This window comes from Sinohyriopsis cumingii, chromosome 9, assembly GCF_028554795.1.
Source record: "Sinohyriopsis cumingii isolate HCF-2022 chromosome 9, ASM2855479v2, whole genome shotgun sequence".
NCBI classification, from domain to species: Eukaryota; Metazoa; Mollusca; class Bivalvia; order Unionida; family Unionidae; genus Sinohyriopsis; species Sinohyriopsis cumingii.
In genome coordinates this window covers 109384459-109401831 of record NC_142969.1, presented here as the reverse complement: position 1 = coordinate 109401831, position 17373 = coordinate 109384459, and the positions used below count along the sequence as shown (strand labels likewise).

General features: G+C 35.2%; 1 protein-coding gene across 2 annotated transcripts in view; it reads right to left on the bottom strand.

Annotated features, from left to right (window-relative positions):
* LOC149792456 (uncharacterized) overlaps positions 1-16556 on the bottom strand; it is a 54239-nt gene extending 37683 nt beyond the window's left edge. For both annotated transcript variants that reach the window (XM_089971039.1, XM_089971037.1), the window contains exon 1: positions 16436-16556. The gene's annotated coding sequence lies outside the window, so the exon portion shown is untranslated. The remainder of the gene's footprint in view (positions 1-16435) is intronic.
* Between the last annotated feature and the right edge of the window lie 817 nt (positions 16557-17373).

Below are 17373 nucleotides of genomic sequence, written 5' to 3'. Positions count from 1 at the left end.
ATATAGGGTATAAACGGTGCAATCACTGAGTATATTGTCATAGTCTATTGTCATGATCTATTGTCATGGTCTGTTGCCATGGTCTATTGTCATGATCTATTGTCATGGTCCGTTGTCATGGTCTATTGTCATGGTCTGTTGTCACGGTATATTTTCATGCTCTATTGTCATGGTCTTTTGTCATGATCTATTGTCATGGTCTATTGTCACAGTCTTTATGACTTAAGACATCGACTACTGGAACACTAGGAATCACTCTAATGACTTAGTCACTCAGGGTGTTAATAACTTGGTCAGACCAGATGTTAGTGAACTGGTCAGTCCGGGTGTTATTGACTTGGCCAGGCCGGGTGGTATTGATTTGGTCAGTCCGTGTGCTATTGACATCATCAGGCCGGGTATTAATGAACTGGTCAGTCCGGGTGTTATTGATTTGGTCAGTCCAGGTGTTATTGGTTTGACATCATCAGACCGGTTTAGTTTATTTGGCTGTGAAGTTTATTTTCCTTTTGCACATTCCCATAAGAAACTTAAACTCAAACACTTAATAGGGATAATCTCAAAAGATATGGTTTTTGATTTTTCAAATAAAACGATGCAACCTTTGACGGTAGGTTGCAGATCATATGAGTGAAGACACTAGTCGGCCTTCGTTCGATCCTAGGGTGATTCTTCCAGTAAAGATAGTAACATTCAGCAAATTTAAAATTGTACCTTTCCCCAAAAATAAATATACCTTTTTGTGTAAATACATTGCTTTACACAATAAGAATCATTATCAAAACGAAGGAAGGGAGAGAGAGAGAGAGAGAGAGACAGAGAGAGAGAGAGAGAGTGTGTGTGTGTGTGTGTGTGTGTGTGTGTTTGGATTTTTAAAGTAGCTTTAACAATTTTTCAGTCATATCGCTACCATGCCTGCAGTGTGGCAGTTGATAGTGATATGAAAAGCAACAGTACGAAGAAAGCAAGCATCGGAGTTGGAAACGTCACCATTTCTTCATACTTTTAGCAACGGCAATCTATTGTTTCAATGTATTACAAGAAAGAGAAGAGCCAATCGTCATTGTATGTACAACGCTGGGACAAACTTTAAATTTAGTTTTCTACATTTAAAACATTTGTATGACACATGGTTTATATTTTACGAATATTAGCAGAATATGGTATCTAGGCATATAGATACATACGTAGGTAGGTAGGCATGTAGGCATGTATGTACGCAGGTATGTAAATATGCAGTTGGACGAGCGAATGGATATAAAGACTGGTTTATTGATTATTAATTTATTGTTAACTTTCTGTAATTAACATACAGAGACACATAAAGACAGACAGAGAGATATATACAGACTGGTTGTGTGCTTAATTTACGTACATAGCTAGATATAGCTAGTGTTTTCAATTGTATATATCATTCACCTTTTGCACGGAGAGGACCTTATTTGTAACATCATTGAAGATTACGGTAAGTCCTTTTGGTTTCTTAAAAATATCCCACTTTTTCTACTTTCAAAATCCATAAGGCATTGCTTTGTGATAGGATCGCATAATATGAATGGTGATGGAAATATTATTATATATTTTGAAATGGACAGCTGCTTACCGATCGAAAAAATCGTCCAACAAGAAACTTTTTGAAACTGGCAATGTCCAGTTGCAAAAGAAATGAGATAGCAATCTTCTAGTAGGTAACCGTTAATCCGAACTATAGGTAAGAACACAGCCAGAATGTATTTATAAATCAGCAGATCCCGTAGATGTTATATTATCATTGGAACTCACTCTCTGACCCAACTGATTTGTTTCTGGATTTCAAATTCACACACACACACACACACACACACACACACGCGCGCGTAAAAATTCCGGTTAGCGAGATTTGAAAAATTTGTAGCAAATAGAATGTAGCGAATTTTTTAAATATTGGTTTCTTTTCTCGGCTAGTCATTTTTAGCGATTGCAGATCAAAGGAAGTTGTAATACAGAAGATTCTAAATTCTGAATATATAACGGAGAGAGGGCAATGAGTTGGACACATTGTTTCTGATCATTATCCCTTTTATCAATGTTATCGCTGATGAATCTGGTCAGAGTGATAAGTGCCGTTACAATCCGCACGGGTTCAACTTCTGATTGGAACAAAATAAAACGTTGTTTCATTTCATATAAATTACAGTGTGAGACCGATTGATAAGCGAAAATTCCCAAAGTCCCCCAAACTTTCAAAAATGCCGGATAAAAGTCACTTACTCAATCAAAAAGGTAGTGCGACCAATAAGCATAATCCAGCAAATAAAACATTTCAGTACACCTCTCTCTCTCTCTCTCTAGCATTTTCTGGACCTCACATATATTATATTTAATTTTGTGACAAATGTAAACAAGTGTCTTTTTGCTTGTTTCTTTGACTTGTTTTGTTAAAGAAAAACCCAAGCAAACAAATAAACAAACAAACTAAAGAAAGAACTGAACCGCGTGTTTCTAGCAAACGCCTATCTTGCTGACACTACTTACAGACAATCAATAAATAAATAAATAAATAAATAAATAAATAAATAAATAAATAAATATTTTTTCCTGTTCTGGGATAATCATCAGTGAATGGATCATTTTTATATTTCATTTGAAATATTACATTTCTTTTTGCATAATATTTATTGGAATGTGTATATCCCTGAATTCAAGTTAATCATAATCATCGTCGTCGTCGTCGTTCTCGTTGTTTTGTTATTGATAATATTAAATGTTACTATGTGATGGCGTTAATATTTGTTTAACCGAATTCTAAGTACTAAATATTTCATCAAATTACACGGGAGTTATAAAAATAAATACTTGTCCAGGAAATATAGCCGGTTTTATTTTTTCAAAGAGGTCAAACGTTAGGTTTGAAATTCAGCGATTTGTATCTCGAAACTTTCTTATTTTTTTCCAAATTAATCAGAAGCGTTTTCCAATGAATTTTTTTTCGTCAACCAGTTTAAAGAGATTATGTGTATTACTAGAACCATCATTTTCTTTATAACATGAACATAATAATAATAATAATAATAATAATAATAATAATAATAATAATAATAATAATAGTAGTAGTAGTAGTAGTAGTAATAATGATAATAATAATAATAATAATAATAATAGTAATAATAAATAAATAAATGAATAAATAAATAAATAAATAAATAAATAAATAAATAAATAAATAAATAAATAAATGCCATTAAAATTATGTGACATTTAAGAGTTGAACTAAAAAAAGGTAAAGACAAGCATTTTTAAAATAACGTAATAACACCTTTGTTTCGAAATGAATAAAATGCATAAAACCGTGAGAATATAACATCAGAAAATTAATATGATAACGTCACTATGATTTCCAATACATGGTTTAAAATTATTTTCATTTCTTTATTTTGGAATCTTTTTTTTTAAAGAAGAGTGAACATTATTGTGGATCTAATGAGAAGATAGCGACATTTGATATTGCCAAAATATTTTGACTTTTTCTTGATTATGATTGGAATTCTAGGTAATTAGTTTTATGTGACAATGTTAACTTCAAATGGAGCATGTTTGTTCAAATAGAAAATGGAAATCAAACTTGAGGAAAAATTATCTGAAATACTAATATTGATGGCAACAACTTTGCTTTTAATTATGGCCAACCATCTCATGCAATATAATACGAGATATAGTTACCAACCGTCTCATGCATTATAATATGAGATATAATTATCAACCATCTCATGCAATATAATACGAGATATAATTACCAACCGTCTCATACATTATAAAACGAGATGTATTTACCAAACGTCTCATGAATTAACTAACGAGATATAATTACCAACCGTCTCATGCATGATAAAACGAGATATAATTATCAACCGTCTCATACATTATAATACGAGATATAATTACCAACCGTCTCATACATTATAAAACGAGATATAATTACCAACCGCAACAAATTCAGCTTGATCTTTCAGTCACCTCATCGTTTTTTTTTTTCTTCTTCAAATCAGGGTTATGCATTGATGAATTCGTATCTGTCATTAAATTATTTATGAAATGTATCACCCGACTGGCCAGTATAACTGACTTTTCACTGCCAATCAGAGAAAATGTGATTTTGGAAACTAATAATTAAATTAATTAGCTAACGTTGCACAAGTATGCCAGATTTGTATGCCTTGTCATCAACACCTCAAATATGTATAAGTGGTAATAAACTAAGAATAAAAAATGCCTGAGTCGATATGGTTAAGACTTTGGGACATATCTCTCGTGCATTCTCGAGATAAAACGTGTGTAATTTTGTTCCGGATTGTCAACGCCAGGGATTGGTGGCTTTCTTTATTGCTTGTTGGGAGATTTCAGGGAAGAGAACAATGGAGAATGATCGTAGACGACAAGGAGAAAGAATCATTCTTTAAGAACGTATTCCATTTCTAAACATGTATAGAATATCATCCCGTTCCTCGTGCAACTTATGGTACACTAATTGACTGATTGACATATTGCATGATGTAAGATTTTCCGATATTATCAGTGTAATTATATTGTAATATTAGTTTTGTAAAGATGCACCGAAAATCACGTAAACCTAGCTTGGAATCTTGTAATATAACTGTTGGAACGTTATGCCACATAATCCAAATTTGGTATTGAGGATTTAAAGAAAAACACATACGTGACATTCCACAGTAAAATTAAATAATCTAATAGGCGTATCGGCTATACTTTGTAGAAAAAAATAAGTACATCCTTGTCGTTACCATCACCTTGTCTGTAAAACGCCCTCTCGGTTGAAATGATTCGATTCCTGGAGCTGGGATAGGCTGACAGTTTACAAATCGAAAATCCTTTGGAAATATTATCGATGGCGATCTGTTTATCGTTAAATACTGTGAAAGGTATTAAATAATGGAATAACTCCTATCAATCCATTTGCTGTCTTCAAATAAAGTATGTGTTGAATAAAATGAGAAAGAAAACTCGTTCATTGACGGCATTTGCAAAATCACTTAGAAATATTTCCATCAGAAAGAGTTGTGTTGTTGTTTAGGGTTATCGCCATTTCTCAGCGCTAGATGAACTTTTCAAGGGGGCCAGCATAACTGGTGAGAAAGAACCCTTAAAAAAACAAACAAGCAAGAACCACCGATCCAAGGGAAGCTACTGGCAAATTTTCTCGCATACCCACATCGGCCGAGCTCCAGACTAGAACCCACTCAGACAGAGGTGGGTTTGCAATGATCGGCAAGGCGAACGCTTTAGACCACGGACACAACCAGAATGAAGTTCAATTACAGAATGTTCAAGGCAATAAGACGAAGTCGTTGCAATTTTACACATTGTAAGAACTGGGAAGCCATGACTGGTTTATAATGAGCATATTGAATTAGTATTACTAACGGTAGACATGTCGCCATTCTAACGTCTGTTTTCAGTATGCATTGTCACTAATTGGTTACCCAGCTCTCGAACAGATCAATGGACACTTTGTTTTAAGTGTTGTGAAACACTATGACTGAAGTACATCTGATAGATTCTCCGCTGTCAATAATGACGTCATATTACAACGGCCACGTGAAGGAACTACTATATTTACGTTATATTTGGACGCGTGCAATACAAGTAGATGGGTGGAATCTATGTAGAAGAAAAACAACAAATTAAAACTTTTCTTCTTACTCTAAAATAGTTGTTTAGGCCTTGTGGTATGCAATAAATACATCATCAGTGCATTAACTAGATCTGGGTGTTTGTGTCGCATTTCATTTAATAGCGGGAAGACATCAGTCAAGCTCTACCCTTCTGGTCTCAGGATTTGTCGATTTCCTTCCGCTATGAAACTCGACGGGATACAAGTACAAATAACAAGTTACTGTACTGATAACCCCCTGTACTATCAATACCATATTTTGTCTGCATACAGCATAATTCTGTTTCATTTGCATATCTGATTCTCCTGTCCGTCGCAGCCCTGCATGAGACTTATATTCCTTTAGTGATATTCATAAAGTTACAGATTTGATAGCGTCTAAATATTATTTTCTTAATTACGCTATGGCAATACTGAAATATATCTTCATCTTTGTACAGAATGCAAACCATATGGCGAGTAACAGTCCTTTCAAGTGCACAGCAAGGGATCACGCGTGGCATGGGTTGATTAAGATAAATTCAATAAACTGACAACGAACAGTGTAAAATTAGTATCTAGCTAGCATGAGCACTTTCGACTCTTTAATGAGTCTTTTTCAAAGGCAAATACAAAACAGAGACAAGACAAACAATAAAACAGAAAACCCGTTGTGTTTTCAAAACTTTAGATGACTATTTCTACAGGAATGAAACCTTTAAATGCAATATGTTTCAACTAGTTTGTTCAGTGGCGTCGAAAGGGTAGGTGTCACCCAGTGCGGTAACTCATGGTGTCACCCCCATGGACCTCCTTCCTGCACAATAATTCAAAAATCGTATAGACACTCATGTGCGGTAACTCATGGTGTCACTCCAAGGACATCCTTCTTGCACAAATATTCAAATATTTTATTGACAGTCATTTTGGTGTCACCCCCTCTGATGGTGTCACCCGGAGCGGTCCGCACCCCCACCCCCTCCGTAACGCCACTGATTTATTCAACTTATTGCGCATGCTGGAAAATATTGTATATAGACCTAGAAAACGATGGACAATAAGATGTCATTTTATGTAACTTTATGTAAGCGCAAATTATATCCCGGATATTTCATTGTTATTGCAGTAATTAGAGGCTATTTGGTGACTAATACGCAAATTTAGATAATTATTTAAAAGAAAATATGTCAGCTGCAGAAAGATAATTTTATTTGTGAATGACTGTATTTTTCAAGTCTTCTTGGTTTAAACCGCCTGGTATCAATGTTCAAAGGCAGCGTATCCAGTATGTATATTGCTGAATTTAAAGAAAGGGAGACAGCGTCGAGAGAGAACAAGTGAAGTATGGACGCGTGAAAGTCTTCGAAACGAACCATACATTTTTGGTAGGAGAAAACAACGCAAACAAAACTTCCAGATTATAAAATACAAAGATTATATCACAAGTCTTGAATTTTCCATTCAAGAAAGCCATAAAATTCTTTGTAGTTTTGTAAAATGTACAAAAGCAGGCAGGTTAAAAAATTTAGACTTTTACGTCTACAATTAGACATTGCAAACATGTTCAATAATTTATTTAAAAGTGTCTTAAACTCCAGTCATGCAGTTTATTTATGTGATATACACTGTTGCATTCCATCCATTGACCTTCATGCATCTTAGACATAAATGTACTCAGAGTTTAGAGTGAACCTAATGTGAAAATGTCTAAGGTAATCTTTTAAAAACATGTGCCGATAAATTATGTGCACCTGTTCAAATGTTTTGTCATGTCAATTATGTCGTCAATTATGTCCTGTAAATTTCCTTCTTTCTTAAAGAATGCTATTGCAATATTTAAATCAGGTGAAATTTAGTCTAAAATTTTACACGTGTCTTTTTACCAATCTTCTCCAAAATGCTTTAAAACGTTGTGGATAAAAACATTGAATCTTTTTAATCACACCATGTATGAAGCTAACGTGATTTGATGCCAACGTGATCTGATGCCGAAGTATTATTTAATAACCATTCAGAAAGTCTTACTGCTTTCATCTCAGAAGAAATTGATAGTAACTCATACGTTTGTGGTATCAATACTGATCGTAAATCACATGCTCATGGACTCGATGCTCTTAGTAAATCACTAGATAATTGTATCTATATTTATTTTAAGAAGAAATATTAGATTCAGTATCTCACTAACTGCTTTTACATAAAAGACATTACTATGATTTGACTGGTGATCTCTTTAATATAAATTGCACTCCTATAGTTTGAACTCTGACATAAACTGTATTCCTATCGTTTGGCTGGTGCACTCTTTCGCTTTAATTACATTCCTGTAGTTTAACTGGAGAAATCTTGAGCATAAATTACACTCCTATAGTTCGACTGGTGAACTGTTTTATATAAATTACATTCCTATAGTTTGACTGGTGAACTGTTTTATATAAATTACATTAATATAGTTTGACTGGTGAACTGTTTTATATAAATTGCATTCCTATAGTTTGACTGGTGAACTGTTTTATTTAAATTACTTTCATATAGTTTGCCTGGTGAACTGTTTTATTTCAATTACATTCCTAAACTGTCTGATGAGCAAAGTTTACATACACTGCTATCTTATGGTTTTACTGGTTATCGGCTTTTACATAACCTGCACTTGTATACTGCTTTTACATACACTAAAATCCTACGGCTGGCTAACCATTAAGTCACCGGAGCGGACAACTGCTTTTACATAAATTACACTCCTATAGTTTGAACGGTGAACTCTTTTACAAAAACTACACTCCTATAGTTTGACTGGTGAACTGCCTTTACATAAAATACGCTGCTATAGTTTGACTGGTGAACTACTTTTACAAAACCTACACTGCTATAGTTTGACTGTTGAACTGCTTTTATATAAACTACACTGCTATAGTTTAACTGGTGAACTGCTTTTACATAAACTACGCTGCTATAGTTTGACTGGTGAAGTGCTTTATATAAACTACACTGCTATAGTTTGACTGGTGAACTACTTTTACATAAACTACGCTGCTATAGTTTGACTGGTGAACTGCGTTTATATAAACTACACTGCTGTAGTTTGACTGGTGAACTACTTTTACATAAACTACGCTGCTATAGTTTGACTGGTGAACTGCGTTTATATACACTACACTGTTATAGTTTGACTGGTGAACTGCTTTTACAAAAACTACACTGCTATAGTTTGACTGGTCAACTGCTTTTACATAACTACGCAGCTACAGTTTGACTGGTGAATTGCTTTTACATAAGCTACGCTGCTATAGTTTGACTGTTGAACTACTTTGACATCAACTACACTCCTAGAGTTTGACCGGTGAACTGCTTCTAACGTACACTACAATCCTAGAGTTTGACTGGTGAACTGCTTCTAACGTACACTACAATCCTATGGTTTGACTGGTTAACTGCTTTTACATAAACTACGCTGCTATAGTTTGACTGGTCAACTGCTTTTACATAAACTACACTCCTATGGTTTGACTGGTTAACTGCTTTTATATAAAGAACGTAATAGTAATGCACCTTTCTACCTACCCATCCTTTTAATGTAAACCCATTTACTAATGTATTTTCGAGAGAATGAAAATGAACGGGCTATTATATTTTGGTTGAAGGGTTTAAAGATGGTACAAGGTATGCTCCATCTTGCAAAATGTGTATGCTTATTATTCCCCATGACTATAAAAACACACAGACAGACCGAAGAACGCACTCAAGTACGCAATCACACACCTCATCTTTCAATGCTAGCAGACTCTAAAGCAACGAATGGTTCGATAAAATAATTTTCTCTGCATTATCTAGTAATGTATCTCAGTTCCATAACCACGCAAAAACAAGACATTTCTTGTGTTAAAAATTATACAAATTATTTTTTATCAGGCCCTCTGCACTCTGTAAATTATTTCCAAACGTTACCGGATTTTTACGGGTGGAAAGTGGGTTGGTGTTTTCAGGACACTATAACAAGTGTTGCATCTATTTACGTACTTTTTGTTCATATCATCAAATTATTTCTCTAAGTATCAAAGTCGTTGCTGTTTTAACCCAAATATTATGAGGATTCTTGACTCGTGGAAAGAAAAAACTGAAAATGATTTTTTTTTTCAGAATAAGCTATTCTAAAGTTATTGGGTTTCTCATTCGAAAAGCTGCAGCGTTTCGCGAGAGAAGCTTTCTCATTTGCAGTAACTGGAGTAAGCAAAGATGTATGGCGGAAATACAAACCACCCATCAATCTTTCACCCACAAAAACTCCATCCTGCTTTTTCTCGATACATATGGCAGATGGACGTAGAACGTGGTTTAAATATCACCACTAATGGAACATTTGAACATGCGAGTTCATAATGATGACAGAACACTCCTATTTACTTTTATTCTTTTATGTTGTTTATTGGAAATGGCTTTCTGAGAAACATTACCTGAGTAGAGTATTTGGAATCCGGTTCCAAGGTATCCGGATACAGATCTTGTTTTGAAGAATAGAGACGTGGTTACAAGAGTTTCACAACATGTCATAATTAAGGCAAGCATAATATCGTATTCTCTCGTCACGAAAGGCGAGGTTTAGGGTGTCAGCCTGGTGTATGTGTACATGACAATGATGGATTAACATGGCCGAACAAGTTTACTTAGCTCTTTTATTTGTCCTTATCCGCCGTAGTATAAGAGAAAGAAATAAACATAATAAAATAGAGGAATAACATATTATGGTTGCTAAAACTCACTTAATTATTGAAAGTAAAGTTCTGAAAAATTATCATTATGTATTCTGATTTATAATTCATTTTAAAAAAAAGTGTAAATTAAAACCATTAAAAGGTGTATTAAAACTCACGAGTTCTTATATAACTGGAAAAGATGTTAATTACGTTATATCGTAATTGTTTGTCTCAAGTTTTAACAAACCATTTGCACCAAGGTAATACAAGGATTTCAGATTCGTCAGCGAATATCGAACCCCGAAGTATATCGTTATCTCGCGGAAGCGTTAGAACGTCAATGTTGAAGTCAGAAGTATCGCGTTCTAGAGGAAATGTTGTAGACAGATATATCGCGATTGGGAGGAAATGTTGTAGACAGATATATCGCGATTGGGAGTATCGTGTTAGAAGACAAACATTTAAGATGAAAGTATCACATTATATGCTGAAACCGAAAGCATCGCAATAGAGGGCTAATGTTAAAGCCCAAAGTATCGCGTTGTAGAGCTAATGTTGAAGACCAAAGTATGGCGTTAGAGAGCTAATGTTGAAGACCAAAGTATGGCGTTAGAGCGCTAATGTTGAAGCAAAAAGTATGGCGTTAGAGCGCTAATGTTGAAGCCAAAAGTATGGTGTTAGAGAGCTAATGTTAAAGCCCGAAGTATGGCGTTAGAGAGCTAATGTTGAAGACCAAAGTATGGCGTTAGAGCGCTAATGTTAAAGCCCAAAGTATTGTTATAGAGCTAATGTTGAAGCCTGAAGTATGGCGTTAGAGAGCTAATGATGAAGCCCAAAGTATCAAGTTTGAGCATCAGTGTTGCAGGCCAAAATATTTGAGAGCTAGTATTGAGACACAATGAAAGCAAAGATGCTGAATTTTAAAGTAGTTAAAAAAGACCAATGTGCTAATTTCTGAAACAAATAATTCCTTGAAATACAGAAAATAATAACCATCGATTTTCACATGAAAACAGAACAAAATAGCTCCCAATTATTTTGGCAGATAAATAAATTCAGACTTTAATAAGAAGTTAATTTGTGACAGGCGACATCATTCATGAACGTGCATGTCAGACGACATAATCAGCAACATATTCTGTATAAACGATGCCATATTTGCAATTCATTGTTAGATTTATGCTAGGGATTGTATGTATCTACGATAGCATTTTTGTCGTATATGTAGCTCACCCATAAAACTAGAATTAACCAATTACCGCCAGCTGTACAATACCCTACAGAACACTAGAATTAACCAATTACCGCCAGCTGTACAATACCCTACAGAACACTAGAATTAACCAATTACCGCCAGCTGTACAATACCCTACAGAACACTAGAATTAACCAGTTACTGCCAGGTTTACAATACCCTAGAGAAAACTAGAATTAACCAATTACAGCCAGGTTTACAATACCCTAGAGAAAACTAGAATTAACCAGTTACTGCCAGGTTTACAATACCCTAGAGAAAACTAGAATTAACCAGTTACTGCCAGGTTTACAATACCCTACAGAAAACTAGAATGAACCAGTTACAGCCAGGTTTGCAAAACCTTACTTAAGCCTAGAATTAACCAGTTACAGCCAGGTTTACAATACCTTACAGAAAACTAGAATTAACCAATTACAGCCAGGTTTGCAAAACCTTACTTAAGCCTAGAATTAACCAATTACAGCCAGGTTTACAACACCGTACAGAAACTAGACTTAACCAGTTATTGCCAGGTTTACAATACCTACAGAAAACTAGAATGAACCAGTTACAGCCAGGTTTACAAAACCTTGCATAAAACTTGAATGAACCAGTTACAGCCAGGTTTACAATATCCTACAGAAAACTAGAACTAACCAGTTACAGCCAGGTTTACAATACCCTACAGAAAACTAGAATGAACCAGTTACAGCCAGGTTTACACTACCTGACAAAAACTAGAATTAACCAGTTACAGTCAGGTTTACAATATCCTACAGAAAACTAGAACTAACCAATTACAGCCAGGTTTACAATACCCTACAGAAAACTAGAATGAACCAGTTAGAGCCAGGTTTACAAAACCTTACATAAAACTAGAATCAACCAGTTACAGCCAGGTTTACAATACCTTACAGAAAACTAGAATTAAACAGTTACAGTCGTATTTTTACAGTGTCTTACGGAAAAGTACACAATCACTCAAAACAAGCGCATTTATTTGCTGAAATATGGTTGTGTTTTCCTCATCTGTTTCTAATTAAAACAAAATATGTCTTACGGATTTTCACGCCCCTCTACAGCACACATGCATACAGATGCTAGCATATACAATGGATGTTCTGATAGTATGCACCTACCTGACCCTTTTGAAAATAAATTTAGTGACAAAGGCTTTCGGAGCATTGATTATCAACGGTGCCTTTATTGTATATGTGTAATGTTTCATATACAGACAACACAACCACTGCAGCGTAGTCTGTTTTGATTCGTCCATAGCATATATGAGCTGTACTCTATTTTTCTTGTATGAGAAATTCAACTTGTATGACTAAGCAGAGAGTGTACCAGTCTATAGGGTATTTGTTCCTTCTTTTCTTTTGTTGCTTCTTTGTTATAACGGATTTGTATTCCATTATTGGCTCTCTCATGCCGAGGAGGCAGGAGCTAAGTGCCTTTCCCAAAGACTCGGGCTAACCTCGGTGGTTATCGAACTCGCGACCTTTGGATTTCGAGTCCGACTCTCAACCAAATGAGATACCGCTCTTCCCAAAATATAAAATTCAATACAAATTATGTGTCTGACAATAGCGGATCTTTACCAGTCCATCCCACCACTTTAATAATCAGATGAAGAAAGATTGCGATGATTTCTATATTAAAAAAACCCACACAATATAATGGCATATACTGGTACTGTATAGCCTAAAGTCATCGTCTAATCGGGGAAATGATTATTTGTATTAGTGAGATCTTCTGAGTGACACTTTTATTGAAACTATAACGTAAATGTAAGTATTTTCTAAATAAGCCAAACTGTTGCACGCATCAACGTTATAGAGATTCAAAGGGCACGCATAAGTCCAGGGCCGGATTAAGGTCTTTGGGAGTCCTGGGCACAGCCAACATAAGGGCCCATAGCTATCCTACCTTGTCCATATATATGGTTACAGTACTATTAACAACACTGCCTGTGAAATCAGACGATAATATACGGGGACCTTTGAGCCTCGGGGGACCTGCCTGTAAAATCAGACGCTAATATACGGGGTCCTCCTGAGCCTCGGGGGACCTGCCTGTGAAATCAGACGATAATATACGGGGACCCTTGAGCCTCGGGGGCCCTGCCTGTGAAATCAGACGATAATATACGGGGACCCTTGAGCCTCGGGGGCCTTGGACACGTTGCTCACTTTGCCCTATCGATAATGCAGACCTGCATAAGTCGAGACTCCAGACAAGAAATTCTTGGTCAAATTGAAACCATTTATATTGTCAGTGATAGAGGCGATAACTTTGATTTGATAACATCTTAGCATGGACCCAGTCTCTCATATCCACCAACCGCTTCATGGAGTATTTGTTTCCTGAGGAAAGGAATTATTTTTATTGCCCCATTATAGGCAAGTAAAAAAGAACTGTTAATTTGGATCAAAGTAGATCACTTATTTTATTTCATGAATCCCTTTTTTTACAACCATTTAACTAAATACAATTCATTGGCAATCTACACATGAAGAGAGTAAATAAACAGTTCCGTGTATTCAAACATTTTTCGCTTCCATATAACTTCTTTTTTTGGGGTGTGTGTGACTTACTGGTCCATAAAACATTTATAGGACCTTTCAGCATACAGTATTTGTTATATTATTACCAAACAAGTAATGACCTTTTTGCTAAATATATAGTAGCTGTGTAATTTAGCAAGGCATACCTTACAACGCGCGTCGTGTCACTTTTATACAAAAACGGTCGGGGTGCAAAAACACAACTTGTAAACGTGTAACTCGTTTATTCAAGGTCCTTATTATTAGTTGTAACCTGACCGGTCCAAAAAACATAATATGGACCGCCGAACTCCTTTGTGTATAAGGTAAGCGCTTCATTCGAGGAATTATACATTGCTAACTTTCTTCTTATCATAAAATGGGCTGTTACTCATTCGGTACAATATAATAATACATCGTACTGAAGGACTCACGGTACTAATTCAGTTCCTTTTGTAAACCTATGCAAACACCATGATAGTAAAAATTCAATAACTTAAAATTTTTGAGTGCTCATGATCAAACCTATGTTTATCAGTATAGATGAAACCTGGATGTCAGCTTCTGTGTAGAGGAAAGGATATGAGCCGCGGCATTTTCTGGATCTGCATGTGTTTGAAGCATGTGCTTTCAATTCCGCACCAAAGAGTCAGGTGCTAATGTTAGTAACGAGTGTTCCAAAATCAAGACTGTTAAAGGACTGAAATTCCACCAATAAAACAATGTCTCTATTTATTTTCACTTAAAACTTGGATAAGCTCTCAAAAGATTCTTTTCATACAACATAACTTACATTATTAACCAATCCTGGTCAGCCTAACCCATATATACTCTATTTTAGGTTCACCCATTTCCAGGCTGGTTCCCATTTTTCCATACCATTAGCACCGTGTGTCCTGAAGGGCCTCGTGACAGTCCGTATCAATTTTGGGCTGGTAAAGAAAAGGTTCATAAACTTCCATGACGCATCACACAGTGCTCTTAGAGCCCATAAATCAGGCAGATGTATTAAGCCCCCTATTTATAGGTCATGATACTAAAATTAATGGAAGATATCTTCTGTCGTGTCTATCTTTTTGATCATGCACATACGCGTTTATCGTGTATTGAAAGCTATTTACGGTTGACGAATAAGGGAAAACATTCGACGGGGTTTTAATGTCTTCGTAATTTGTAGGTGTTTATTTGTATAAAATGAGAAACAGAAAATCCAATAAAAATGGTAACAGTAGTCTGAGCTGCTTCGTATTTTAGTATGCCTTTTGATAACAGACATCAATAATCGTAATGATACAGAGGTGACAAGGCGGTGCGAAAATTGCTTTTCCTCTTTCTCGATGATATAGATCACCTAATCATTTTTCTATGCGATAAATATTTATTTTCATTTATTAACATTCTTATTTTATTTTCTTTAAAATTTAAAAAATATAACTTTCGAAAAATGTATTTCATTTCAAATAACATTCCATCATATATCATGGTTTACGCATACGTAATATGATTCTCACGCCATTTGAGTTACATAACAGCAAAATTAATTTTGAGCGATTATTCGTCACGTGGTTCTGGTCATTTTCCACTTTGTTCATTCTCAATCGATAACTTGGCTAAAATAGCGTCACGTGATCGAGTACCAAAAGATCTCTACCAATGTCTATTGTCTTTTATTTTTAAGTAAGTTCATATGGAATACTGACTTGCGCAGTTCCAGTAGAGCTCTTAAGAAAAAGAAAGTAATCAATCGACTTATTCTGGACATTCAAGTTTAAAAATGGCGTGTTTTGCTTCATTTAATCGACACAGTCCATCATTCTCAGGCACAATTCTAAAGTGAATAAGGCAAGACTTTGATTCATATACATTCCACTAGACACGCGCAGTTAGTTGACGGATAAAGGTTTTCCAGAATACTGTACAAGTATGGATTCGACATATAAAAGTTTGTATATCAAAATTTTATCTGAAATCAAAATTGGAATTCAACAGACGAAGTATCACGCACGTTATTTTAGCTTATCTAGCAATAAGATAGGATTGATTTCAAATATTTCTTTGCTGTGAATAAAAATAGCATAAATTGGAAAGTGAACTACTTTCTTTAAAAATCATATTATTCCGTAAACGCTAACATGATATTCCATGGACAACAGTGTTGTCAGTGTAACCCAGCTCAACTCCTTTGTATTTTATTGTAAGTTCATTCTAAATACGCTTTTATTTGATACATTAAACACTAATCGAAAATAAAGACATTGTACCACTTGTAAATCATGAATTATTGCAATGTGTAAGAAGAATTTTAAATGAAACTCACCTTTACTGTAAAGCAGCAAAAATAAACTTTGCTGGTTTCTTGCCTGTATGTTGTCAGACTACTGATATCTGTACCGATCCACGTATGGTGTCCTCTATCATTTCACTCCTGTTTTCCAGAACTGTTAAAGAGAGAGGATGAGTATTGGGACAAATCTTCTTTAAATATTCACGCCCCTTGCTTACGTCAGCGCCTTCTAAAAGTGTTGAAGTCGCACTAGACTAGATAATAATTGATATCTGAAAATCGATGGAAAATTCGGAAGCATAGAGTCAGAGAGAGAGAGAGTGTCCTGTAAGCTATTGATTCGACAAGTGGAACCTATCGCCAGTAGTCGAAGAGTCAAGTAGCACGAACGCAGGATGTGATTGCCCGATTGAATCGTGTCGATGAATTATTTGTGACTTTGTGAATACCAAGGCTGCCATTTATCGGCGTTTCATTCTCTGAATGTCACAATAAAGGTCAATTAGATGTACAACAAAATATTGCCAATATTTAATTTTTTCGAAACATTTCTCCATTAACTCATATCATTTGCTACACACACAAACACACACACACACACACACAAACATACACAAACATACACACAAACACACACACATACACACACATACATACACGCATACACACAAACACACACACATACACACATACATACAACACAAACACACACACACACAAGCACATACACACATACACACACACACACATACACACACACTCACACATATATAGATTGTAGATATCTTATATCTTACTCTTGAAATAAATATTATAGTTTATGTTTCTATCACAAGAACTAATTTTATAATTCGTTTTGTCTAGAGGAAAGCCCAGTGCAACCATCTGGAACATGCCCTGTCGATGGCTAGATTGATGACGGAATATAAATAAAAGGTTAATTGATATGTTTTTCGTCTACACCTCCGGGT